This window comes from Trachypithecus francoisi, unplaced genomic scaffold (genome assembly GCF_009764315.1).
Source record: "Trachypithecus francoisi isolate TF-2019V2 unplaced genomic scaffold, Tfra_2.0 Lachesis_group20, whole genome shotgun sequence".
Classification (NCBI taxonomy): Eukaryota; Metazoa; Chordata; class Mammalia; order Primates; family Cercopithecidae; genus Trachypithecus; species Trachypithecus francoisi.
Window position 1 is genome coordinate 12244441 of NW_022681466.1, and position 27236 is coordinate 12271676.

Sequence of the window (27236 nt, forward strand, 5' to 3'; positions counted from 1 at the left end):
AGATATCTCAGAACTCAAAAATAAGGGGGAAAAAGCAATTAGAAAATAGACAAAAGACACGAAGAGACACTTCACCAAAGAGGATTTAGGGATGGCAAATATGCATTAAAACGCAGTGAGACAGCACCGTGTCCCTGTTAGAATGGATGACATTTAAAAGGCTGACCAACCCCGCGTTGAGAACTCGCGTCGCAGCTGCTGGGAATGCAGAATGGTGCGGCCACTCTGGAAGAACTGTCAGTTTCTCATCAATGTCCACACACCTGCCAACATGTCCCCGCATTCCCACTCCTGGATCTGTACCCTGGAAGAATGAAATCTTAGGATCACACAAAAACCTGCGCGTGAATGTTTGTGGTAGCTCTGTTCGTTCCCCCAAGCCAGAAGCAACCAAAATGTCCCTTCCAGGGCAAATGGATACAGACTGTGGTGCATCTGTATGGTAGAATTCTGCTCAACAGGGAAAAGGGACAGGCTTTCTGTATACAGCGCCATTCAGGCGGTTCCCAGAAGTATCACACTAAGTGTCGGGAGCCCGTCTCCAAGGGCAGCACACGGTTTGATTCCCTTTCCGTGACCTTCTGGGAAAGACAGAACATGGGGCTGGAGAACAGATCAGCTGTCGCCAGGGATTAGAGGGGTGGAGAGTGTGGCTGTGGGTCTAGCGGGAGGGGCCTGGGTGGGGCCTTATGCTGGTGTGGTTCCACAGATCCACCCACATGTTCCAATCCATAGCATGTGCACCTGCAGAAGTCATTTTGCTGTTTGACAACTGAAGTAAAAGTAATACATAATGTAGGGGAGGAAAAAAAAACCTCACGAGAGCGAGTAGGCCGGAGAGTGCAGACCAGAGGCAGCACAGGGCTGGCTGCCAGTGCGAACAACAAGGCATGGGCCTGGGGAGCGAGGCGTGCAGGGAAACGGAGACGTGGATTTGGGAGAGGATGTGAATTCTACAGCAGCGTGCTCTGTTGTTTCTGGGAGGATACCTTCACTCTTATTATTAAAATAGAATTGAGTGAGGATTGAAAAAGAAGCAGACACCCTCCCCCATCCACCGTGGATGTTAGTCATTTTCGTCAGACGCCCTTTCCCTAAATCATGACGTTCGCGTTTGCAGCCGCTCGTGTTCTTCCCAGAGCCAGTGCGTCCCCTCCCTCCCCAGCACGAAAGGCCCCTCTCAGCCAGTGCAGTCGTGACTGCTGGAGGTTAGGGCAGTGTCCTCGCCTTTCTTGCATCTCCCTTTCTCCTGTGCCAAGTGATGCTACGAAGGTGGCTAAATGCTAAAGGTTTATTGTATTTTTAAATTTAAAGAGACAATGAACTGTTAATAGTAGACAGTTTTCAAAACACACCCCGCTTAGGGATTCGGGGTGTGCGGAGGAGAGTGTGCTGGGAAAAATATGGACGTTGGAGTCAGAGCAGCCCCATCCTTCCCTCCTGACCCTTCTGAGCCACACTCACTGGGCACCTCCTTGCTCTGGGTCTGTCTCTGTCCTGCAGAAGGGACACCACTCGGGTCTCACTGGGCAGCAGCAGTGCCGAGGGCACCACACGTCCTGACACGGCCTCGGCTCTCAGCCCATGTCCACCTCCCGCCAGACACTTCTGCCTTCTCAGCACTTCCCAGAGCTGCAGCTTGGATGGTGGTTGCTGTCACTCCACATTCCTGTAGTTCTGTAAGTGTCTCCCACGCCTCTCCGTCTGCCATCAGCTGAGGCACCGACTACTCCCAGGCATCATTGCCCTGGTCCCACTGCAGTTAGAGAGAGATGGCAAGGCGCCGGAGAGGCCGTGCTCTCAAAACCCATCACTGAAATGAATTGGCTTAGCAGGCTGTTTTCGTCCATTCTCACACTGCTATAAAGATACTACCTGAGACTGGGTGTATTAGAGTTCTCTAGAGAGACGGAACGAATAGGATAGATATAAATGTAAAGGGGAGTTTATTGATTAATATTAACTCAGACAGTCACAAGATCCCACAGTAGGTTGTCTGCAAGCTGCGGAGCAAGGAAGACAGCCCGCCTCCCGAAGCTGCAGAGCTTAGAGACCTCAGTATTAACCATCACACTGGGCAATTTATCAATACCAGAGGTTTAATTGACTCACAGTTCTGCATGGCTAGGGAGGCCTCAGGAAACTTACAGTCATGGGGGAAGGGGAAGCAAGGCACATCTTACGTGGCAGGAGAGTGAGAGCACGCCAGGGAAGGGGAAGTGTCACACTTTTAAGCCAGTGGATCTCGTGAGAACTATCACGAGAACAGCCACTCCCATAATCCAGTCACCTCTCACCAGGTCCCCACCTCGACATGTGGGGATTGCAATTCAAGATGAGATTTGGGTGGGGACACAGAGCCAAACCAGATCACAGTCACTGTGGGCACCTCAGTCTTTACTGAGAATAACTTCTGAAAGTGTGTGGATTTGGGTCTGAGCCGCTGTTCTCTGAAAGCGGTTCAGCAAAAGCACCTGTTTTAGTGTCTTCCACTTGGAACCCACGTCACACTTGCAGGGTGAACTCCCACGGTACCTCCCCTCTTAGTGTGACAGAGGTTACATTGAATGCGAGTGGCTGAATTATGTTTATATTTTTTATGCCAGGACAAATTCCTAACTGTAGAATTATACAGCAATGGAGAAATCCAGATCTTTGCTCCAAAAGCTGTCCAGCCACAGCTGCCACTAGCTCTATTTCCAAGTGGATGTCAGTTTTTAACTTGCGCAGAGTGACTTCTCCACTTAAAACACTATTTTTACGTTTTTTTAATTTTTAGATTTTGTTCCTCAATTATGTTGAGTCTCATAAGAAAGGTTTTTTGTTTGGTTGTGTGTGGTTTTTTTCTTGCTGTTGTTGTTGTTGTTTTCCAGACAGGGTTTCACTCTGCTGCCCAGGCTGAATGCAGTGGCGCCATCTCAGCTCACTGTAGCCTCAACCTCCTGAGCTCAAGTGATCCTCCCACCTCAGCCACCCAAGTAACTGGGACTGCAGGTGCATGCCATCATGCCTGGCTAATTTTTATTTTCGGTTGTTTGGTTTTTATTGTAGAGCCAGAGTTTCCCTATGTTACCCAGGCTGGTCTTGAACTCCTGACCTCAGATGATCCACCTGCCTTGGCCTCCCAAAGTGCTGGGATTACAGGCATGAGCCACTGTGCCTGGCCATGTCTTTTGCATATGGTATTATCTACAAAGGACATGAGTTACTTTTTAAATAAGTGATCTTTTTAATCAAGTGATCTTCCTGCCTTGGTTTCCCAAAGTGCTTGGATTATAGGCGTGAGCCACCATGCCCAGCCAAAGAAAAGTTTTTAAGAAGTAGATTTGATTTTGCAGTTACAAAGTGAGGCAGAAAATTCAGCACATCTATGTTTAATAGTGTCTTTCATGCTGCTGTGTTTTTTATATTCAGAGGACACTCCTATAAAAAAAAAAGCCTCATTATTTTTATACTTTATCATTTTCTGAAGATTTATTCTCTAAATATGTTGATCTTGGTTACAGTGACCTCTATGGCTCAGACCCTCTTGGCCAGCCCTTCTACTACTTCAAGGCCCCTCTTTTTCCACGGGGGTCCCATCAGCATATGTTAACTCCCGCAATGCTAGCCCGCGCGTCAGGGGAGACAGATCCACTCAGAAAGCAGCGGTGCGGTACAGTTCAGAGACAAACAGATCATCGTGAAACTCTGCTGATGAATGTGACCCCTGTGTTCCAGGCAGCCAAGACCGAGTTCCCGCTTCTTTCCCTTCGCTGAGCACGCCAGCCATGTTTGCGATGTGTGTCACCTGTCCTGAGTGTGACGCTGGGTCCAGAGTGCTTGAGGATGAGCCCCCAGCACATTCCAGGCTGTGCCTGTCACCAGCGTGCCCCGAGCGAGGGAGTCACCTCTCTGACATGGAAGCCCAGAGGTTGTCTTCTGGAAGCAGACGCTGTAACCAGCTTCCCTCCTTACAGGGCTGGAAATGTGGCAGTGTCCACTATCTGTGGAATGTCCTCTGGAGCCTCCTTGCCCATGCCACAAGGAAGGACACCATGGATAGGGCTCCCATGCGTCACAGCATGTGGCCAGCAGGGCCACGCCACCTCCCAGGGAGGCATCTGACATGCACAAAACCTTTTGAGTTTTTGTATGTTTTTTTCAACACTTTCCTAAAATGTAGTGGTCAGAAGTTAGTTGCCTGCTCCTGCTTGGGGGACCAGTCCCTCAGGGGGTTTGGGAATTGTTCCTCCCAGACTCTGGGGCTGACATTTGGAGGGTCACCGCCTGACCCCTGCTCCAGAGTCAGCAGGACGGTGCTCCTCTGAGGCCACTCCTCCCATCACATGTCCTCCCATCACATGTGGGAGCAGGAGGGGTGTGGTCTCGGAAGCCGCACCCTATGATGCACATTCACCTGAGTGGCCTTCCTGGCCTCAGGACTGCGCCAAGCAGGGCTGAGGCACTGCCTCCCTCCAGGCAGCACGTGTGTCCACAAAATTTATAAGTAGCCAAGGAATATTTCAAAATATATACATTTTTGAATAGTTGAGAGATTTTAATACAAACATTTGCACAATATTGGCAGAGCTGTCAGTGGGTGCCAGGTGAGAGCCACACGGATGTCTGGGTGACACCCCCATGTCCCTGCACATGACTGCCCTCCTGTCCACCTTGAGACGGAGCTCTGGGTTCCTTGAGTCACACCTACATTAAAACGTACACAGTCGTCCATCACTTTCACGTCTGTGCCGGCGTGACCTCCCTGGGGAAGCGTTTGCAGTGCTGCCCTTTTCGCCAAAACCCTCCCAGGAGAGCGATGACCTTTGAACCTAGAGCCGGAGAACCTGCATGGGCGTCCCTGCCTTCCTTACATGAACTTATCTTGGATCCAGTTAATGGTGGGATAATTTGTTTTTAATTATAGTTTTAAGACCAGGCAGAAACAGGCTCTCGTGCTTGGTCTGATTTCATTTATGTTTTAGCAGTTCATTACTGTAAACAGAATCCTAAGGACTGTAGACTGGGGGGGTGGCAAACCCACGACAACACAGCACCTAGAACGCACCTGTGTGACATCTCGAGTGACACACATTCGGAACAGATTGTGTGGATGTGCAGATGTCAGGGAGCCTGCAGTACCTGTGCATACACTAGCTGGGGTTGGACTTGATTTACTCTTAGCTTTTGCCAGCTTTTTAGGGATTCTGACGAACTAGTTTTGCAGTTTCGTTCTTTTGTCTTAACTCACGATGTAGAAATTTCTTGCCCTCAAGAATACCTCTGTTGCCACTAAGCGTGAGGACGACGTTGGTTCCTGGGTCCCACCTGACTAGCGTGACAAGTCACGTGATGCAAGGAGACTAACGGGCCTGTGCTCTTGGGCTTCTTGTTTCCGTCAAGCTTCATGACCTGCAGGAAGTAAAACCAGGTCTGCCTCACGCTCTGCACACCCCTTCCCTGCCCGATGGCCGCTCTGCATACCCCTTCCCTCCCCGGCGGCTCTCGTTGGGAGCGTGTGAAGGATGGTCCTAAGTGCAAGCTCTAGATGCCAGGTGGTGATCAGCACGCACGTGTCAGATGGGTAGGTGTGTTTGGCACACAGAGACCTGCACGGCAGGCACCTGCCCCGTGCCCATGTATCCTTGCCTGCTGCCATCTGAGAGGATGTACCCTCGTCCTACAATGCCTGGCCCTTGGTGTGCCAGGTCTGCGAGGCCAGAGCTCTCTAGGGGTCAGTGTCGGGGCCATCCTGAGTGATGAGACACTGTGCTACTGAGCGCACAACAGGTGGCCCCCTGGCCGAGAGCCTCAGGACCCCGCTTCTGGGGTTTGGGGGCTGAGTGTGGCACAGCACCACTTTCATGCCCTTTGGAAGGCCCGGCTTTTGTGACCTGTCCTCCTCATCACCAGCTCAATGGCAGGTTCATGGCACAGCATCCCTGCTGCCCCCAGACGGTCAGAAATCCAACCCGAATCATATCATGATCCTCGTCTTTGTCAGTACTGGAGACATGGGGTGGTTTCGTTCCTCAGAACTGCCGCACGATATGTCTTCCATAATAAATGCGGTTTTTTTGTGTTTTTTTTTTTTTTTTTTTGAGACGGAGTCTCGCTCTGCCGCTCAGGCTGGAGTGCAGTGGCCGGATCTCAGCTCACTGCAAGCCCCGCCTCCTGGGTTCACGCCATTCTCCTGCCTAAGCCTCCCAAGTAGCTGGGACTACAGGCGCCCGCCACCTCGCCCGGCTAGTTTTTTTGTATTTTTTTTTTTTTAGTAGAGATGGGGTTTCACCATGTTAGCCAGGATGGTCTCGATATCCTGACCTCGTGATGCGCCCGTCTTGGCCTCCCAAAGTGCTGGGATTACAGGCTTGAGCCACCGCGCCCGGCCAATAAATGCGGTTTATTTCAAACAGCTGCGCTCAAAATCAAGGGTCCTCAGGAAATCCAGTATTAACCCCTTCCTAGCTTTCGCCACTCTTGTCAAATGGGCAAAACATGTCGTTTAGCATCTCAGCACACGACTAGAGAGAAGATCGGGCAGTTTGTGCATAATTATTTAGCAGTCTTTAAAGCTAGGGGAGGAATTTGCTTTCTAATTGAGCTGCTGTGTCTGGAAGTAAATTATAGTGAACCTTCCTCAGGCGACCCCCCAGTTTCTAATTATCTGCGCTAACCTCGCAGCTTGATGAAGAAGCCTGTTGCTGCTGCAGTATGTATTTATATTCCGAATCCTTTGGGAGAATGGCAATAAGATCCATGCTTGGAAATTAAGGGACATTTTTCAGCCCTGAAACAAAGTAATGAAACGCTTAAACAGTGCTGGAAATATTAGGGTTTTCAGAAAGCTCCAGGGAACCTGAGAGAGGTGAACCTGTTCCACGAGGCTGCTACTTAGTATTCTGATCACTGAAGGCTCAGAGCGTACCCAGAACTCACTCATGATTAACATTGATTGTGTACACAGCATATTTTAAACCGCTAACAATCCAGCGTCGTGAATAAATGAGTTTCCGTGTGCTGCTGCTTCGGAGGCTCTGGTAGCATGGCCGCCCCTGTGGACTGGGGACAGCAGGCGCAGGGCTGCAGCCCTGAAGCTTGGGTTTGACTCTGGCTCTGAAACCTTCAGCATTGTGTTAGCTAATCTCTGGTTCCCATCTGGGGGAATTCTGTCTAATCTGAGCCTGAGAATGCAGTACGGAAAACGTAAGGAGACCCGGGAGCCGCTGCCTGAGAGCACGTGGCTATCCATGCTTCCTCGGGAATGATAGTGACCCCAGGAACCATTTACTGAGCCCCGATGGTGCCAGGCACCGAGCTGAGGCCTTTACAAACATTACCTCTTAGTCCTCCCTGGAGCCCTTCAAGGGTAGGTGCTGTTACCTACCTTTTAAAAGATGGGGAAACTGAGGCACCCAGCAGGCACGGGGCCTGCCGATCACCATACCATTAGGACAAGCTGGGACAGGGATTTGCTGGCAGCCTCCCTGGAGCCTGCATCTCCTTCCCCTCAGCATGAGCTGTGTGAACGGAGCACGGGCTCCTCAACAGGAGCCCAGGCCTCTAGAAGGTCTACACAGGGCTGGGCGAGGGGCGGCATTCGCGTCAGAGGCACAGCGGCTATGATTAGAATTCACTTCACTGAGGCAAGTCATACACATGGATTATGTTTGAAAGGAAAACTATCAAAAGATCCCAGTCTTGATTCAAAAAGTACCTTTCTTTCCAACATAAATACACAATATTGGCGGGTGAAGGTGAAAATCAGTAATTCATTAACGTCTGCCAGTCACTGCTGAGATGAGTAACGAGGCACTAGACGCTGACTTAGAAATGAAGAGGTAGAAACAAAACCCGAGAGATCGCTGAGCGAGGGGGATGTGAGTAACTGGCGGAAACGTAGCACCGCCGCCACCTAGCAGAAGAGCATCCCTGCCTGCCCGAGCACAGCCTCTTCACTGTTCCCGTGCGCCCCACGCCAGGGCACACGGAGCTGCACTGTGGTCCTTATGCCCGGGCACCTCTCATTCAGGTGCCCCCACGTGCAGAGGGAAGATGGGCACCGGGTCCCCTTTGTGTTCGATGCACACCCCAGCAAGACCCCCATAGGTCATCCGGGTCGGCGGGCGTGGAGGAGGCTCAGTTCTGAGATGAAATTGCGGACGTGCAGCCAAGGGGGAATGTGAGAGGTTCAGAGATCACCCCAGGGAACCTGCACACAGCACGGAGATCTTCCATTTCCTTCACAGTGGTACCCAAACCCTGGTCTTTGTCATCAAAACAAAGGCCTGCGCAGCAGAGCACGGAGCTGTAACATCTGTGGCACTCACTCCACCTCCTCATGGCTAGGCACCTCCTAGCATCCTAAAGAAAATGTGGGCTGGGCGTGGTGGCCCACACCTGTAATCCCAACACTTTGGGAGGCTGAGGTGGGTGGATCACGAAGTCAAGAGATCAAGACCATCCTGGCCAACGTGGTAAAACCCCACCTCTACTAAAAATACAAAAATTAGCTGGGCATGGTGGCACGCGCCTATAGTCCTAGCTGCTCAGGAGGCTGAGGCAGGAGAATCGCTTGAACCCAGGAAGCAGAGGTTGCAGTGAGTGAGCTGAGATCAGGCCACTGCACTCCAACCTGGTGACAGAGTGAGACTCCATCTCAAAAAAACAAAAAAAGAAAAAGAAAATACATGTGTCTGGATGTCTCTAAAGGCAGCCTTTGCTCTGCAGAGATGCAGGGGTACAGGTTGATTGGAGGGCAGCTTCCCTTCGTTGAAGGCAGGCTCCCAGGCGCAGAGTGAGGAAGAGGCCATGGTGAGGCTGAGTGTGTGCCTGGCCAGTGCCCCTCAGCCGTCCTTTCTGGTGTTGGCATTTGCTCTTGTGTAGGAGTCGTCTCAGACAGCTCAGTACCTATGGGGGCACACATCACTGCAGCCACATGACTGGGATGAGGCTCAGTCCCCGTCGATGCCTCTTTTCCAGACGTGTTGTAGTTCAGCAGGTGCACCTCCCTCTGTCCAGTCTGCCATTTCTCCTTAGCTTTCCCTGAGAGTCTGTTGCTCCGGCTCCATTGCCCGCACGGCCCTTCGGTTCCTCGCAGCCCCTGGTTCTGGTGGGGTACACAGAGTGCCTCCTCTGGCAGGGATGCCTCCTTGGATCTGTTTATCCTGCAGGACTCGGCACCCCGCCGTCGTTCCTATGTGTGTGGCTGCAGACTTGCAGTCGGTGATAGACTTGAGTCGCCAGCACAACTGGAGGCCTCAGGTGTGTGGCAGCTTTTCCAGTCCTCATCACAGCTGCCCGGCGAGCAGCCTCTGAGTCCGTCTCCATCTAAACTTCTGGAAACTGAGGCAAGGGAGATGGAAGAACTTGCTGAGAGTCAGAGAGTCACACGAGGGTCCCCTGTCGGTGGTGGAGCCTGTGTCCGCCCCCACCCGCCTCTGCTGGCTTCTGAGTTTGCTGCTCCGTGCTGCATGGTCCCCTCTATCGGAGCCTGGTCGCTGCGCCCTGGGGCCCTTCAGAGAAACACCTCCTGGTTCTGACGTGCGTGTGTCTGCTGACCTCGAAGCCAGTATGTCGTGCGTGAGCGGCCAGTTCGTCACCGGGCCTCGGGTTCCAGGCTCAAGCGCACTTTCAGACCCCGCACGTGTTTCTCTGCGTATTTATTTATTCACCGTTCATTCAGCAGATGTCCGCCGTGGTCTCGCTGTGTGCTAGGGCCTGTCCTAGGCTCTGGAGCCAAGTCCTCACTCGTTAACTTACATCCTGATTAGGGGAAGAAACATGTAAGAGGAGTGTGAGTGTGCCAGGAATGCCATGTCATCACATGCAAGAGTGCCTGGATGCTTCTTTGATTGGGCAGCCCGGTGAGGCCCTTGAAGAGGCAACACTGGAACTGAGACCACCTGGCCAGATGGGAGCAGCCATGCCAGGACCAGGGGGCAGTGTGCCAGACGGGGAACCCCACGGCCTGTGAGCAGGCACGAGCCCGGGGGATGTGTGGCAAGGGCCTTCCTTGAAAGAGGCGTATGTAGCTTCAGTATTTAGAATTAACACCGCTAACCTGGCAGCCCTGAATGGGTCTACAGGGGCCTGTGTGAGTCTGACTCAGACCACTGCATCAGAGGGGGAAACTGAGGCACTTAGGAGCTTGATGGCTCCCTACAAAGGACATTTTGCTCCCTGAATCAGTGGTGTGACCTGCAGTGGCCATGGAACGGGTGGTGGCACAAGCCTGACTAGTGACTTCATTTGCAGAGGGAACGGGGACGACTGACGGCCAGCAGGAGGGCCATGGTGTTCTCACCTAAGAAGGCAGGCGAGCACTCCTTTTGCTAGAAGAGGCTAAGAGATCTCTCAGCTTATTTCCATGGATGATAACCCAAACAGATTTAGTGTGGCTGCGTGTATAGCTGCTGTGTCTTATAGCTGTTTTTGGAGACCAGAATGTGCCTCCCCGAAATATGAAGGATTGTTGGGCTGAAGACAATTAAGAAACAAGTGCAAGAGAGCCCCTTGCCGGCCCCGTTTCCCTAAAGTAAGACATAGATCTACAGAGACAAAGGCGTCCTGTCCCACGTCTGTCCCAGGGAGGACAGCAGTGAGCCCCGAAGACAGCTCCAGGCCCACGCGGAGGTGTTCCCTTCATTTTATGGATGAAGTGACTGAGTCGCAGAGAGGTTAACTAACCTGCCCAAAGTCACACAGCTAGGAGTGGCCGAGCCTGGAGGACTCCAGCCGGGGTCTGTGTGATGCCACCCCCAACTCTGCACCGGTTCGCACGTGGGAGGACGTCCGTGCCTTCACATCCCTCCGTGTGTTTGTGGGTGTGCATTCTGAGGAAAGTGGCATGAGTTGTATGCATCAGGATGCCTGGTCTCAAAGAGCAGGTTCCATGTGGACCTGACAAAAAGAGGGGACGTGTACAGCATGAGAGGAGAGACTGGAGGGGACGTGTACAGCGTGGGAGGAGAGACTGGAGGGGACGTGTACAGCATGGGAGGAGAGACTGGAGGGGACGTGTACAGCATGGAGGAGAGACTGGAGGGGACGTGTACAGCATGGAGGAGAGACTGGAGGGGACGTGTACAGCATGGGAGGAGAGACTGGAGGGGACGTGTACAGCATGGGAGGAGAGACTGGAGGGGACGTGTACAGCATGGGAGGAGAGACTGGAGGGGACGTGTACAGCATGGGAGGAGAGACTGGAGGGGACGTGTACAGCATGGGAGGAGAGACTGGAGGGGACGTGTACAGCATGGGAGGAGAGACTGGAGGGGACGTGTACAGCATGGGAGGAGAGACTGGAGGGGACGTGTACAGCATGGGAGGAGAGACTGGAGGGGACGTGTACAGCATGGGAGGAGAGACTGGAGGGGACGTGTACAGCATGAGAGGAGAGACTGGAGGGGACGTGTACAGCATGGGAGGAGAGACCGGTCATTTTGACCCAAGCCCCGGGTTCCCGGTGGTAGGAGGGGTGCTGACCTTCTGTGTGATGCATGCGCACCAGGAGAACCTCAGAGGATTATCCCAGAAATCAGGCATAAACACACAAGGCTGGCTGTATTTGGAAACTCTTTCCTGGAGTGTTTTAACAAATTCACAGGAAGAGACAGAATTTACAACCAGGCTAGGAAGTGACTCTGGGATTTCAGCATCTTTTCAGAGGCAGAAGGATCCAGATGAGCTCAGGACAGTCGAGGGAAGTTGGTGGCAATCTCTGTCAGAAAACCGTGGAGTGTTCATGAAAGATACTTCCACAGCATCCTGTGCTCCACGCGCCATCCTGAAAGCTCACCCTCCCCTCCTCCCACCCTCCCACCCTCTTTAGGCCAGATATTTGCAGAGAAGCTCCCGGGTGAGGTGCAGCGTGCAGGTGAGAGGGGCGTCTGGAGACAGCCTGGAGGCGGCCAGTGCCTCCAGAGGGAAGTGCTCCCTACCCCGGCTCCACTGGAGCCTGTGCTCCTTCCCCTTATTTTAGGAGCTGCCTTTCCCGATGTGGCCGGCCTTTCAGCAGCTTCTCAGGAGGCTCTGCCTGGAGGTGGCTTCTCCCACGTGACTGCTGCAACTGCCTGTCAGGATAGGTCTGTCTGAAGGTCGGCCCTGACACTGGGAAGCCCATGGAAAATCCGCATTTACAGGAGTGCTTCAAAAATAAACATGGGCGGCCGGGCGCGGTGGCTCAAGCCTGTAATCCCAGCACTTTGGGAGGCCGAGACGGGCGGATCACGAGGTCAGGAGATCGAGACCATCCTGGCTAACACGGTGAAACCCCGTCTCTACTAAAAATACAAAAACTAGCCGGGCGAGGTGGTGGGCGCCTGTAGTCCCAGCTACTCGGGAGGCTGAGGCAGGAGAATGGCGTGAACCCGGGAGGCGGAGCTTGCAGTGAGCTGAGATCCGGCCACTGCACTCCAGTCCGGGCGACAGAGCGAGACTCTGCCTCAAAAAAATAAAAAATAAAAAAAAAATAAATAAATAAACATGGGCTCAGATGTCTTTCTGAAGGGCTTTGGAATCTGCCCGTTTAATAAAAAAGAATCTGCTTTTCATTATGTCATCAACATGTTGGATAAGAAAATGGGGAATTACCCCTCGCCTCGCTATGGCCCCATCTCCCTCTTTGGTTTTTGTTTGCAGCCTCCAGAGTGGCCGTTCCTGTCCATTATTGTTGTTGACTGACTCCAGGAAGGGGCAATAATTTCTCGTTCTATCATAAGTCAGGTAAAAGGTGAATTATCTCCTGTAATATTAACTCTGCTTACTGTTAAGTCAGGGAAACTTCCTCCAGAGTTCAAACTTAAATTTACTTCACAAGTAAAGATGAGCAGAATTCTGTACTAGGGGAGCCATTAAATGCGGAAAGACAGGATCCAAAGAGATGGTAGCACTGTGCATATCAACCATTTGATTTAGAAACGAGCAGAGATTTTTTTTTTTTTTTTTTTTTTAGTAGAGACGGGGTTTCACCGTATTAGCCAGGATGGTCTCGATCTCCTGACCTCGTGATCCGCCCGTCTTGGCCTCCCAAAGTGCTGGGATTACAGGCTTGAGCCACCGCGCCCGGCCCCGAGCAGAGATTTTTAAAAATCATTAAAAAAACAAGCCGCCTCTGGTGGTTTTTAAGAGACCAGTCAGCTTATGCAGAGGTGGAATTATGGAACTTTCTAGTTTCTAATGTCTCTCAGGTGCCATGTTCACACCAAACCGTTTCGATAACCCTGAGCCAGTATATCCTCCTGGAGAAATTGACAACTGCTTCATTTAAGTCAATGTTTCTTCAGATTTCAAGTCATGGTTGATTAGTGGCTATGACACCAGTTAGGTAGGTCACAGCCAGCATTTTAAAAAAGAAAATATCATTGTTTTCCTAGTAAGACGAGTGTTCCTTGGTTCTGTTGCTGGAACACGTTTCTCTCTTTTTGTTTGTGTGTTTTTGTGTTTTGGACGCATGGAGAGAGTATGAAATTGCGAATATGTATCTTTATATGTGGTTGTGTATGTGTGTTTGGTCACCAAAAATAGTCCGAGGGCTCATGATCAAAAAAGTTTGAAAGCTTATTATTTAAATGATCTCTACTCTTATGTTAATTGGGGACCTAGACACGCTGACCACCTTAATGGCCTGTACTTGAGTTCGCATCAGTGTTGTGAATACCTCCTCGTTTTCTAAGAACAACCTTGCCCCAAGTCTCTGCTCGACCCTCATCAGCCTTGTGCCATATTATGGTTTCCTATAATGTGTCCCATTTTTAATTAGGAATATTGCATATACATTTATCTTTTTTCTTTGATTTTTTTTCTTTTTTAAAAATTTTCTTTGCTTAAACATACATCTTAACAGCCTCTTCTTGTTGAAGAAATAATTTGGACAAGTTTTTATATTTTACTCTGAAAGCTCATTTCCCTTTTGACCACATGCATTCACTGTCCAAACTGAAGAAGGCCAGAGGAGCCACACCCACTTACCCTTCCTGGGAGAATGAAGCAAACCTTTTATCATCAAGATATGTCACCCTTTATCTCGGGTAATGCCTTTTGCCTTAGAGTCCACGTTTTTCTAGTATCATAGCTAAACAACTGTCTCTTGGTTAGTGTTGGCAGAATGCATCTTTTTTATCCATGTATATATAAGGTATATCTCTTTGTCGGCAATATAGTTAGCTGTTATGTAGTTTTGTCTTTAAATAGAGATGGAAAATGTTTGGTTTTAATTATTTAGTTTGTTTACATTTAGTGTAGTAATTGACATATTTGGGTTTAAGTCTGCCTCCTGTTTACTTCATCCTTTCTTTTCCTATTGCTTTTTATTCTAGCCTCCCCCCGCCCCTTTTTTCTTTTTTGAGATGGAGTCTCACTCTTGTCGCCCAGGCTGGAGTGCAATGGTGTGATCTCGGCTCACTGCAACCTCTGCCTCCTGGGTTCAAGTGACTCTCCTGCCTCAGTCTCCCAAGTAACTGGGATTACAGGCACGCACCACCACACCTGGGCAATTTTTGTATTTTTATTAGAAACAGGGTTTCACCATGTTGGCCAGGCTGGTCTTGAACTCCTGACCTCAGGTAATCCTCCCACCTCATCCTCCCAAAATGCTGGGGTTACAGGCATGAGCCACTATGCCCGGCCAAGCCCCCTTTATTTAACCTTTCTTTTTTCTCCTACCTTACCATCTTTTGGGTTGATTTAGCAATTTTATTACACCTTCCTTCTCTTCTGTTGCCTTGTTAATTTTATATTCTTTTACTATACTTTGAGCATCCTATTTTTTCCGTTAACTGCCAGATACTATATGCCTTAGACTTTGCAGGCCATGTAAGGTCTCTGCCTCATATTCTTCCTATCGTTATAAGGCTTTAAAAATCTAAAAACCGTTCTTAGCCTGGAGGGCTTAAAAAAACTTGCTGCTGGCTGGATAAGGTCCTTGGGCCATAGTTTTGGTTAACTGCTTTAGAAACTACAACGTGCGTGCTACTAAAATCTAATCGAAGCCTGGCACAGTGGCTCATGCCTGTAATTCTAATGCTTTGGAAAGCTGAGGCAGGCAGGAGGATCACTTGAGGCCAGGAGTTCAAGACCAGCCTGGGCAATATGATAAGACCCTATCTCCACCAAAAAAAAAAAAGTCAGGCATGATGGTGTGCACCTGTAATCTCAACACTTCGGGAGGCTGAGGCACGAGAATTGCTTGAGACCAAGAGTTCAAGACCAGCCTGAGCAGCATAGCAAGACCCCAGCTCTACAGAAAAAATTAAAATCAACTGGGCCTGGTGACGTGCCCCTGTAGTCCCAGCTGCTTGGGAGGCTGAGGTGGGAAGATCACTTGAGTCCCAGTGGTTGTGGCTGCAGTGGCTCGTGACACACCACTGCACTCTGGCTTGGGTGACAGAACAAGACCCCGTCTGCTAAAAGAAACAAAACCAGAGTCCCCTTTAGTTTAGTACAGATCTGCTGGTAAAAAGTTCTCGTTTTTATTTGTTTGAAAATGCGATCATTTCTCCTTTGTTTTCACATTTTCAAATCAACATTATTGAGGTGCATTCAATAAAACACACCCACTTAAACTGTACCATTGATGAGTCTGACAGACCACGGTGCCCGTGGAGCCACGCCACAGTCAGGGTATATCCCGTGTGTCCCCTTGTACCTGTCCCAGTTAATCCCTCTCCATGAGATTTGACGTTTCCAGAACTTTCCGTCAACAATGATGACGTATGCGCTCTTTTCTGTCTGCCTTCCTTGGCTCAGAATCCTGCCTTTGAGATTTCTCCTCCTTGGGAGTATCAGTAGCGTGTTCCTGTTTGTCGTAAGTAACAGCCCGTCATCCTGTCTGTCACAGTTTGTTTCACCTGTTGATGCACGTTTACATTGTTTCCGTCCTGACTGTTATGAAGAAAGCTGCTATAAATACTCATGTGCAAGTCTTTGTGTGGGCATATATATTCGTTTCTCCTGGATAAATACCTAAGAGTGAATGGCTTGGTCATATGATAGGTGTGCATTCAACTTTATAAGAAATTGCCCAACTGTTCTCCAAAGTGGTTTACTGGCCTGAGTTCCTGCCAGTAGTAACAGTGTGCCAGTCGTGGTGCATCCATGTGGACACTTGGCATTCTGTCTTTTTATTTTATTTTATTTTTTGAGGTAGAGTCTCGCTTTGTTGTCCAGGCTGGAGTGCAGTGGCACAATCTCGGCTCACTGCAACCTCCGCCTCCCAGGTTCCTGCAGATCTCCTGCCTTAGCCTCTTGAGTAACTGGAATTACAGGCACGTGCTGCCACGCCCAGCTAATGTTTTGTATTTTTAGTAGAGATGGGGTTTCACCACATTGCCCAGGCTGATCTTGAACTCCTGACCTCAAGTAATCCGCCCGCCTCGGTCACCCAAGTGCTGGGATTACAGGCATGAGCCACCATGCCCAGCCCTCTTACCGAAGTATAACACAGTATCGTTATTATTTTAATTTGTACTTGCTTAATGATGCCAGAGCAGCTTTTCCTGTGCTGCTGTTGGCCATTAATTTGTATTCTTTTTTTTTTTTTTTTTTTTTTGAGACGGAGTCTCGCTCTGTCGCCCAGGCTAGAGTGCTGTGGCCGGATCTCAGCTCACTGCAAGCTCCGCCTCCCGGGTTCACGCCATTCTCCTGCCTCAGCCTCCCGAGTAGCTGGGACTACAGGCGCCCGCCACCTCGCCCAGCTAATTTTTTATATTTTTTAGTAGAGACGGGGTTTCCACCGTGTTAGCCAGGATGGTCTCAATCTCCTGACCTCGTGATCCGCCCGTCTCGGCCTCCCAAAGTGCTGGGATTACAGGCTTGAGCCACCGCGCCCGGCCTTTTTTTTTTTTTTGAGACGGAGTCTTGCTCTGTCACCCAGGCTGGAGTGCAGTGGCCGGATCTCGGCTCACTGCAAGCTCCGCCTCCCGGGTTCACGCCATTCTCCTGCCTCAGCCTCCTGAGTAGCTGGGACTACAGGCGCCCGCCACCTCGCCCGGCTAGTTTTTTGTACTTTTTAGTAGAGACGGGGTTTCACCATGTTAGCCAGGATGGTCTCGATCTCCTGACCTTGTGATCCGCCCGCCTCGGCCTCCCAAAGTACTGGGATTACAGGCTTGAGCCACCGCGCCCGGCCTATATTCTTTAATAAAGTGAGTGTTCAAGTTTCTTGCCAATTTTCAAATTGCGATGTTTGTCTTCAAGAGCCCTTCATGTGTTTTGGACACAAGTCTTTGTCCTGTCTATATATTGTGAACATTTTTGTTCAGTCTGTGGCTTGTGTTTTTATTTTTGAAACAGTCTAGGCCGGGCGCTGTGGCTCATGCCTGTAATCCCAGCACTTTGGGAGGTCAAGGCGGGCAGATCACGAGGTCAGGAGATCGAGACCATCCTGGCTATCACGGTGAAACCCCGTCTCTACTAAAAATACAAAAAGTTCCATCTAGCAGTGAGCTAAGATCATGCCACTGCACTCCAACCTGGGCCACAGAGCAAGACTCCATCTCAAATAAATAAATAAAACAGTCTTTTGAAGAACAGAAGTTTTTCATTTTGATGAAGTCTGATTTCATCATTTATTTTATGATCTGTGTCCTACCCTAGGGTTGTGAAGATTTTCTACTTCCTAAAACTTTTAGTTTTAACATTCATGTTTATGATGAACGTAATGAACTATGATGAACATTTAAGTCTGTGATCCCGTTTCAAGTTGTGTTTTTAATATAGTATGCAATAAGGGTCAAGCATAGTTGTTTTCCATATAGATACCAAATTGTTCCATCACTATTTGTGGAAGAGGCTGTCTTTTTGTCATTGAATTTCCTTGGTGCCTTTGACAAAAATCATTTGACTATAAATGTATAGTTCTATTATATTGATCTGTGTGTCTATCTTTATTGGCATAAGGATAGGAATACCACATTACCTTGATCACTGACTGTAGCTTTATTTTAAGTCTGTTTTTGTTTTTGTTTTGTTTTGTCAAAATGGTTTTGGCTACTATAGATCCTTGCATTTCATATGAATTTAAAAATCAGTTTATCAGTTCTAATGAGAAGCCTGCTGAGATTTTGATTGGAATTACATTAAATCTAGATCAGTTTGAGGAGGATTGCCATCCTAGTAATACGAAGTCTTCTGACCCGTGAACGTAGTGGCTTCATATTCCACAATCATCACATACTGGTTTAATTGTCTTGGTGCCTTATAGCTTTATCTGTACATGTCTTGCAAATATTTTGTTAAATTAATGTCAGTTTAAAAATTACTTAGTACAGCATATAGAAATGTGATTGATTTTTGCATAGTGACCTCATTTCCTCTTACCTTGCTACATTCACTTACTGGCTCTGGGAGCTGTTTTACAGGTTTCTTAAGATCCTCTATGTATGTAATTATATCATCTGAAAATACATACAGTTTGACTTCTTTATTTCCAATGTTTATGTCTTTAATTTCTTTCTCTTGCTTTGTTGAACTGCCTGATGTCTCCAGTATAATGTTAAATGGAAGCAATACAGCTGGCTGTTCAATCCCTAATCTCAGTCAAGGATCAATGACAGGGAAACATTTTGTCTTAATCTACTAGGTATAATATGTGCTGTGAATGTTTCATAGGTATCCGTTATCAGGTTGAGGAAGTGCACTTCTAGAACTAGTTTTCCGAGAGTTTTTTGCATGAGTTGGTGTTGGAATTCGTCAGCAGCTTCCTCTGTGTCTGTGGAGGGGATGGTACAGCTGTTTACCCTGTAAAGATGGTTCATCACATGAGTGATGTTCAGATGTTAAACAGTCTTGCATCCCTGTGGTAAACCCCACTTGCTCATGGTATATTATCACCCTTTGATATATTGCGAGATTTTTCTTGCATTTCATTGAAGATCATCTCACGTGTGTTCTTCTCTACCTGTGGGACACAGCCACGCCCTCTCCAACAAGGTCTCAAACTCCCTCTACCCACGGGACACAGCCAGGCCCTCTCCAACAAGCCTCAACCTCCCTCTACCCATGTGACACAGCCACGCCCTCTCCAACAAGCCTCAACCTCCCTCTACCCACGGGACACAGCCACGCCCTCTCCAACAAGCCTCAACCTCCCTCTACCCACGGGACACAGCCACGCCCTCTCCAACAAGCCTCAACCTCCCTCTACCCACGGGACACAGCCACGCCCTCTCCAACAAGCCTCAACCTCCCTCTACCATATGTATAATGTGCGTACTTTATACATATGGTTTCAATGCAGCGTTCATTGAGAAGCTGGATGAACCCGTCGTCACGTTTGTGCATGTGCTCCGATTGCTTTCAGGAACTCTGTGGTCCGCGGCCCCCCGTTATTCCAGCCCCCACCGTGGAGAACCCCTAGTCTGAGATACATATGTATAGCTTTCCTCTTACTAGCAATCTAACCATTATGCACTGACCTGGATTGTCGAAAGAATTATTTCCATAAAGAAATTGCTCAGTTCACCTCCCTGACCTTGTCATGGAACCTTTGTAAGTAATGAATTATTTGCAGTAAGTAAGTGAATCAGCCCAAACTTCTCTACACTGTCATTTTCATAGTAGTCATTTAAATTTAAATGTGTGTCCTTCTTTTTTTTTTTTGAGACGGAGTCTCGCTGTGTCGCCCAGGCTGGAGTGCAGTGGCCGGATCTCGGCTCACTGCAAGCTCCGCCTCCCAGGTTTACACCATTCTCCTGCCTCAGCCTCCTGAGCAGCTGGGACCACAGGCACCCGCCACCACGCCCGGCTAGTTTTTTTTGTATTTTTTAGTAGAGACGGGGTTTCACCGTGTTAGCCAGGATGGTCTCGATCTCCTGACCTCGTGATCCACCCATCTCGGCGTCCCAAAGTGCTGGGATTACAGGCTTGAGCCACCGCGCCCCACCTCCTTCTTTAATTGAATTTAATCTGAGATGATATAAATTTTTGAAATAACACAGTTTTGACCGGGTACAGTGGCTCATGCCTGTAATCCCAGCAGTTTGGGAGGCCGAGGTGGGTAGATCACCTGAGCTCAGGAGTTTGAGACCAGTCTGGGCAACATGGTAAAACCCCATCTCTACCAAAAATACAAAAAATTAGCTAGGTGTGGTGGTGTGTGCCTGTTGTCCCAGCTACTTGGGAGGCTGAGGTGGGAGGATCACTTGAGGCTGGGAGGTAGAAGTTGCGGTGAGCTGAGATCGAGCCTCTGCACTCCAACCTGGGTGACAGAGTGAGACCTCATCTCAAAAAAATTTTTTTTTTGTAAGACAGTTTTGAAATATCTTCCCTTTTCAGGAAACTTGCTATAGCCTCCTTCTTATTTAAAAAAAGAGGGGAAAGGTTTTCTTTTTCTTTAATATGTAAATTGTATGTTTTCAGCGTAGATTTTTAAGTACACATAAGCAAAAAGAATGAAAATGCATTTTCTCTAGCATGCCAGGATAATCATTATTAACACTTTGTGTATACCCTTCCAGACTTTTGTCTAAGTGTATTCTTGGGTATGTTTTTGATTTTGTGCACAAAGAGATAATCTAGGGGAATGGCCACCAGAGTGTTTCATGAGCTTCTTAGATGATGGAATTGGGGATGATTTGTATTATCTTGTTTTCTTTTTTATCATCGTGTGAGTATTTTGAGTGAGTTTGTCCTATTTCTTGGAAGCCGTAGTTTTTCATTTGACGTTTTGTTTGTGTACAGCCTGACAATCATTCAGTAGGGACTCACCCGTTGGCTCATCGAGTATGTATACGGCACCTGTTCTGTATCCGACGCTTCATGCTAAGCATCGTAACAGCGAGATGAGGAAAGCATTTAGTCCTCACTTTCAGAGAGCTCCAAACCTCAGCTTAGACACAGCCTGGACTGCAGTGTCTCTTACAGCAGAGACACTCACAGTTCTCTGGGCAGGCATCAAAGCCGCAGCCGCCAGCGGGGACCCCCTGGGCTGGGGTGGGAGAGGCCCCAGCGGAGTGTCCTGAGAGGAGGCAGGACTTGAGCCAAATGCTAAAGGATTCATAGGTGTCCCCTAAGCCAAGAAGACAAGAGGGTGGTCTGAGCAGAGCACACAGGATGTTTGAGACCGACAAGTCTGACATGGCTGGAAAGCGATGTATTCGGTAAAATAGAAAGATGGGGAGAAACAGAAAATAGCATAAGGAAGGTAAACACGCTTGAGTTAGCCTCCACCACATCGGCCATGTGGCTGTGCTGGGGAGCAGACACTAGGCAGCTAGGGGTGCACAAGGTTTGTTGGAAGTAACACCTGTCAGAGGCCAGGACAGAAGATGGACCTGATGTACACCGGGCCCAGGCTCTGCCGGCCCCATGGAGAGAGAGCTGTCGCTCCAACTCACAGGTGGTCCAGCCTCTGCAGGGCCCTTGGAGAGAGAGCTGCCAGTCCAACTCGGAGGTGGCCAGACTCTGTAGCTCCGCTGTGCTACAGGGCCACCCAGAACAGAGCAAGGCCTCATCTGAACACTGAACCAGCCCCTGTGCATACCAGCTAGGGCTGTGTCTGCACCACACTTTTTCCCACCAAGGACCCAGCCCTTGTCGACAGGCAGCAGCCAGCCATCGGCATCAGTGTGAGCAGCTGTTTTCTTTTTTTTTTTTTTTGAGACGGAGTCTCGCTCTGTTGCCCGGGCTGGAGTGCAGTGGCCGGATCTCAGCTCACTGCAAGCTCCGCCTCCTGGGTTTACGCCATTCTCCTGCCTCAGCCTCCCGAGTAGTGGGACTACAGGCGCCCGCCACCTCGCCCGGCTAGTTTTTTGTATTTTTTAGTAGAGACGGGGTTTCACCGTGTTAGCCAGGATGGTCTCGATCTCCTGACCTCGTGATCCGCCCGTCTCGGCCTCCCAAAGTGCTGGGATTACAGGCTTGAGCCACCGCGCCCGGCCGAGCAGCTGTTTTCTAAGTGGGGAAGTGACGTGGCCCAGGCCTGTGGACTGTGGAGATCACACGATGTGCTTAACGAGCTGCCGGGAGCTGTGAGATTGGTTTATGCCAAGGAAAGCAAGTCATTGTCCACGGGAGTTTAGCTACACAGAAAATTAACAGTGGAATGTTGGTGGGTAATAAAAGAAAAAGAAAGTAAGGGATTAGTTGGGTAATAAAAGAAAAAGAAAGTAAGGGATTAGTTGGGTAATAAAAGAAAAAGAAAGTAAGGGATTAGTTGAGCACCAAAGAAATTTAGAGGAGGATCTCAGCTGTCATCCTGTGCTAGACAGTCTGTCCCGTGCAGAGCGCCTTCCCGGCTGGTGGGGTGGCTTCCCCGTGCCCTGGACTCAGGGCTGGACAGTCCATCCCATGCAGAGCACCCTCCTGGCTGGCGAGGCGGCTTCCACGGAGTGATTCTCGAGACCCGCGGGGCGTGGACGCAGCTTCTCTGCAGGCAGTCAGAGAGCTCCTGGGCTCTTGGCCCTCACTCCTCCAGCCAGAGGAGTTTTGCTTTCTTTTGTCCCGCATAAGATTTTGTTTGAGTAGCTAAAAAGTAATGGAAAACCACTGCAATGATCAGTGGCAAACCTTGTAGGTGTGGGGACCCAGCTGTGTGGTAAGAGCTGTCAGCCTGCGTAGTATGAGCCGGAGCAGAAGGGTGTGGCCCGAGAATGCTTTCTGGACGCCTCGTGGGCCTGGCTGGGGTGCTGCAGAGGAGGTGGGAAGCGGCATCTGGAGGTGGGAAGCCTGGCTAGCCCCACTGCAGGGACAGAGAGCGGCTGAGGGCTTGGGGCCTCCGGGGTTTCAAGCCTCAGTGAAAAGCGAATCCACAGGTGCTGTTGGAGTGGGGACCAGCAGTGGAGATGATGACATTGTGCTTGATTTTACATGTTACACTTGAGCTGCGATGCCAGGCAAGCCAAGGGTGAAGGAAAGCGCCTTGTTGTGAGACCTGGAAGGAGCAGGGCCGCCGCTGGAGCAGATGCCGGGGTGTGAAAAGAGCTGGCAATGCGGTGCTCCCAGAGGTCACTAAGGGAGGAGCAGGGTGCTAGGGGAGAGACAGTCAGGATCCACAGATTCAGCAAATGAGGAATGGCAAGGCTAGGCAGCCACTGGAGTGAGGGGCTTGGCAGGAGGTGGCTGGGAAGGGCGGTGAGGACAGAAACCAGCTTTCGCACGGCAGGTAAGAGGAGCCTGCAGGGGCCCACGGAGAGCTTATCCAGTGCGAGCTTCAGGGCCACATGGGTTTTCCCCAGGGTGGACAGGCATAAGGCCCCAGCAGCCACTGTGTGTTGAACCCCAGCAGCCAGCGGTCTCCCCGGCCCATTCCTGGTCCTCGCGTCCCTGCGAGGCGGCTGCAGGGCCTGGGTCTGGTTTCCGCCACTTGTCTCCAGTGGAAGACACACCCTCATTGAGCCTCAGTTTCTCCATCTGAAAAGCATGTGAACATAAGACTTGCCTGGCGAGGGCACTGGGAAGGAAGTCTTGGTGGGCTTGGCAGGTGGGTGACTTGGGGGCCTGGGTCTGCCGAGCCGCACAGCGGGAGGCGTGGCATGAGTGCCCGACTGGCAGCAGTGGTGGAGGTAGTGTAAATGTCCATGCTGAAGAAAATCCAGGCCTCTGAGAGGCTAGGCAGCCAGTCCACGGTCACAGAGCCAGTCTCTGGCCAAATTCAAGCCCCTGTCTGTCTGGCTCCCAAGTTTAGGCCTGCAGGTGAAGGAAGAGGAAGGCTGGGGGGTCTGCAAGGGAGACGTCCTGATGACCTCACTGCCCCTAGTCCTTGTCCTCCGCATGGATGGGGCTGGGGGAAACAGGCGGCCACCCCATGGGGAAGGGATCATGTGTTGTGGCTCCTGAGTGCAGACAGAGCTGAAGGCGCCCCCGAGAATCCAGGTGAGAGCACGAACCTGGAGAGACTGGGAGGTGAGCACCTGCCAGATGGGCACCTGTGGGTGACCCAGGGAGGGACAGGGCCCCAGGGAGTGGGTGGCACCTTGTACTGGAAGTGGGGAGCAGACGGGGTGACAGGCAGATGACAGGGAGCCAGGCAGGTGAGGGGGAGGGGGAGGGAGCATCCCTGGAAGTGGGAAGCAGGCGGGGTGACAGGCAGGTGAGGGGGAGGGAGAGGGAGCATCCCTGGAAGTGGGAAGCAGGCGGGGTGACGGGCAGATGACAGGGAGCCAGGCAGGTCCGGGAGAGGCGGGTCGGGGGAGCACCCCTGGGAGAGTGACTGTGATAGGTTGTGACCCCTCAGGCAGCTGGTGGAGAATCAAAGGCGAGGGCCGGGGACACAGTCGTTCTTGTTAAGTGACAAGTTCCCAGCAGAGGGTGGTGGTGGGGACAGCCAGAGGTGTCAGGGAAGAAGAAGGGGCCTTAGGGGAAGGGCACCTGCTTGGCATTTTGGAGCTGGCCTGGCACTCTACGGTGGTTGCACAAACGGGGTATGGATGCTGAAGTTCTGCCAGCGTCTAGCAGGGCCGGAGTCACCATAATGGCCTGGATATTGGGGTGTGGAAGATAAATCCTGGCAAGAAACTGAATGCCGCAGGTGAGCCCGGGAAGTGTGGGGGAAGGTGGAGATAAACCCTCCTGGCGACGGCAGCGAAGGAGGGTTTGAGGAGGCACGGGCCCTGTCAGGGGGCCACCCCTGGCATCATGCCACATCTGTTGTTGGAGTGTGATTTGTTTTATTTTAGTCGCCGTTTTGCATCAATGTCAGCTGTGTTGACTCTGAAACAGGCGCCACGAATCATCCAGCCACAGCACAGCTGGGACCAGCGCTTGAGTTTTCAACTGTAGCTACAGTTTTCACGTAGAAGTCCTTGATTAACACTCTGGATTTAAATTTTAAAAGAGCCACCTTGATGGCTCTTAAACCCTTTGAGGGTTTAAAGAAACTTCTAGAATGAAACGTGGTCTGACGTGGACACCCCACGCCACTAGGCTTCTTCTCTGGTCCCCTCATGATCCCAGTGACCTCCCAAGTTGGGCGAGGCTCAGCGTTAGTTAGGATCAGGTACAGAAAGGAAACCAGGAACAAATTGTTTCTGTAAAGATTTAATTTTATGTGACGTGAAAAGGGAGGGATGCCGGACTCTATTCCACATTGTCACCCCCGGTAGGACCAGGTCTGCTGGATCAGGAAGTCACATCAGATTTCACTCACCGGATGGTTGGTTCATCTACTTGAATGATTTCTGGGTCTGTCTGAAGTTGGCCGGGCAGATGGCTCTGTCTAGTTTCATGATGAGCTTAGGGAAGAGACCAGTGGGATTTTCAGGACGGTTTTCGGGGAGTCTAGCTTTGCATTTATCTACTGGTGATTGTCACAAGATACCAATTTGTAAAAACAGACCTAAGTGCTGGGGTGTGTGACCTCATGGGAAGCTATTTGCTGCTCAGAATGCAGCTTTCTGTTAACCAGGGGTCACAGACTCAAGAACAGCAGGGGCTCTATGAGCTTCACTCCATTCAGGATACTTGGGCTTACATTAGGGATGCGTTTAGTCCTGGTTTGCAAACAGCCTGTGGGCAAATGGTCTGTCTGTGCTTGTGATGGTCCCTGCACTTCTTCCGAGATGCAGTCCTGGCCCCCGCAGCTGCCCGAGCTGTGCTGCACCCATAGGCTCCCTCCCCGGCATCACCAGGGCCCAGGATGAGGAGATGCAGGAGCCAGGGTTTCGGCGATTCCGTTACTCAGGTGGGCACATTCATTGCAGTGAATGTTGATGATATAAAGGCAAGAAAGAGTATCCCCATGATCACATTTTGAGGTTTTTTCCTCCAGTTGTCTCTCTTGCACATGTTTGATGTCATCGTGACGATAGAGTATTTGTCTTGCTTCTTAATGTTAGAAAGCATCGTCCCATATCATTGAAATGTTCATAACATTATTAATTAATTGCTTGTAGCTGCTGCCTTGTGGTTGTCGCATGGTTTGTTTAACCATTTCTCCCTTGTCGGTTTCGGAGTGAATTTCGCGCTCCACAACGGCAGATGACACAGCGCCACACGTCTCCCTGCGTCCCCCGTCCCCATCCTGCTTCCGGTTCAGGCTTGGTTGGTTCCTAGAAGTTGATGTAATGAGCTACGTAGATTTTCCCGACTTTTACACGTGATAAAGAAGGTAGTGCCAGCGCACACTCATGCAGGATAGAAGTGTCTTTGTTTAGGTCAGGGACAGACACATCCAGCTGCCTTAGGATGGGGGCTCTGCACATCAGAAAGACCAGCCGTGTAACGTGGAGTGTGGACTTTGACGCAGTTTCAGTCAGTCAATCGCTCATGTCTGTGTGACTCTGAACACGCAGACTCCGGGCACTTCCCGTACTGACAGTGCTCCAGGCATGTTGTTAGAGTCGTGCTGGGAGGGTAACATGTCTGAACCCCATGCAGCGAGGACCTGAGCTCTGCAGTTGGTCCCACCCTGCCCTGGGCACCTCTCTTCTTGAGGTTTGGGGACGGTCCTCTGCCCTTGTAGTTTGACTAACTCCAGATATGTTGAGAGAGAGAAGAGAGAACCCATGACAGGATGCTCAAGATCAGCACCTCCCGAGCCCGGCTTCCTTGCACACTTGGGCCACTTGTGTGTTTATTGGTCTAGACCACAGAGCTTTGGCATGTGGCCTGGGCGCCCTCCCTCCTCTTCACGGCTTTGGTAAGGAGGGCAGGCGGTGCTCGGTGGCAGTCCCATAGCTTGAAAGAGGCAGTGTTTTTGCGGAACATTGTTATTGACGATCTTGTCAATAATTTCATTAAAAAGGTTTTCAGCATATGTGTTTCTCATCTGCAGATGAGGGACCCAAGAGACAAGTGTGTTGGGGCTCCATGTCCACCCTACGATGCCCCCCATGCCCCTTCTCCGGGCTGTTTCCCCGGGCCATGTCCCAAGCAGCCACCCCTGTTTGCACTGGCGCTTGAGGGCTCAGATGAGCCACCTGGTAAAATGAGTTCCCAGGCTGTTTGCTTGTGTTTCATAAGGAAATGTCTTCTCTTTGGGAGGTATGCCCCACCCTCACATACCTCCGTGCGCCAAGCTCTGTCGCAGGTTGTTGGGTGGACGGGCACCTTTGCTTTTCCTCACTCCCCTGCTCAGAGGTCGGAGGGCAGGCAGCCTGGCCGTTCCTCCTGCACGCAGTGGACATGCTTGTTCCGAAGCGAGAGCAGGCTGGGGAGAAGGAAGAGGGGCTGAGACGACTCTCTGCTGTCCTTGTGCTGTGTGTTCACCTCCAGGCCCTGGTTTCTTTTAAATGGTGGGAATCCTTCATGATGCCCGCCCTCCCTCCCCCACCCATACAGCTCATGAAAGGTGCTTCTCAGTCATCCCTGCCCTGGCC

General features: G+C 50.5%; 1 protein-coding gene and 1 long non-coding RNA gene across 6 annotated transcripts in view; one reads left to right on the plus strand and one right to left on the minus strand.

Annotated features, from left to right (window-relative positions):
• The window catches only part of RPTOR (regulatory associated protein of MTOR complex 1), a 418953-nt gene that overhangs the window by 247891 nt on the left and 143826 nt on the right, over positions 1-27236 (plus strand). The window lies entirely within an intron of this gene.
• Positions 7686-12146, minus strand: LOC117066806. Its single transcript, XR_004430510.1, has 4 exons — positions 11470-12146; positions 10672-10884; positions 10289-10514; positions 7686-9747 (listed from the first exon to the last, which is right to left on the minus strand). It is a non-coding gene; the product is annotated as an uncharacterized LOC117066806 (long non-coding RNA).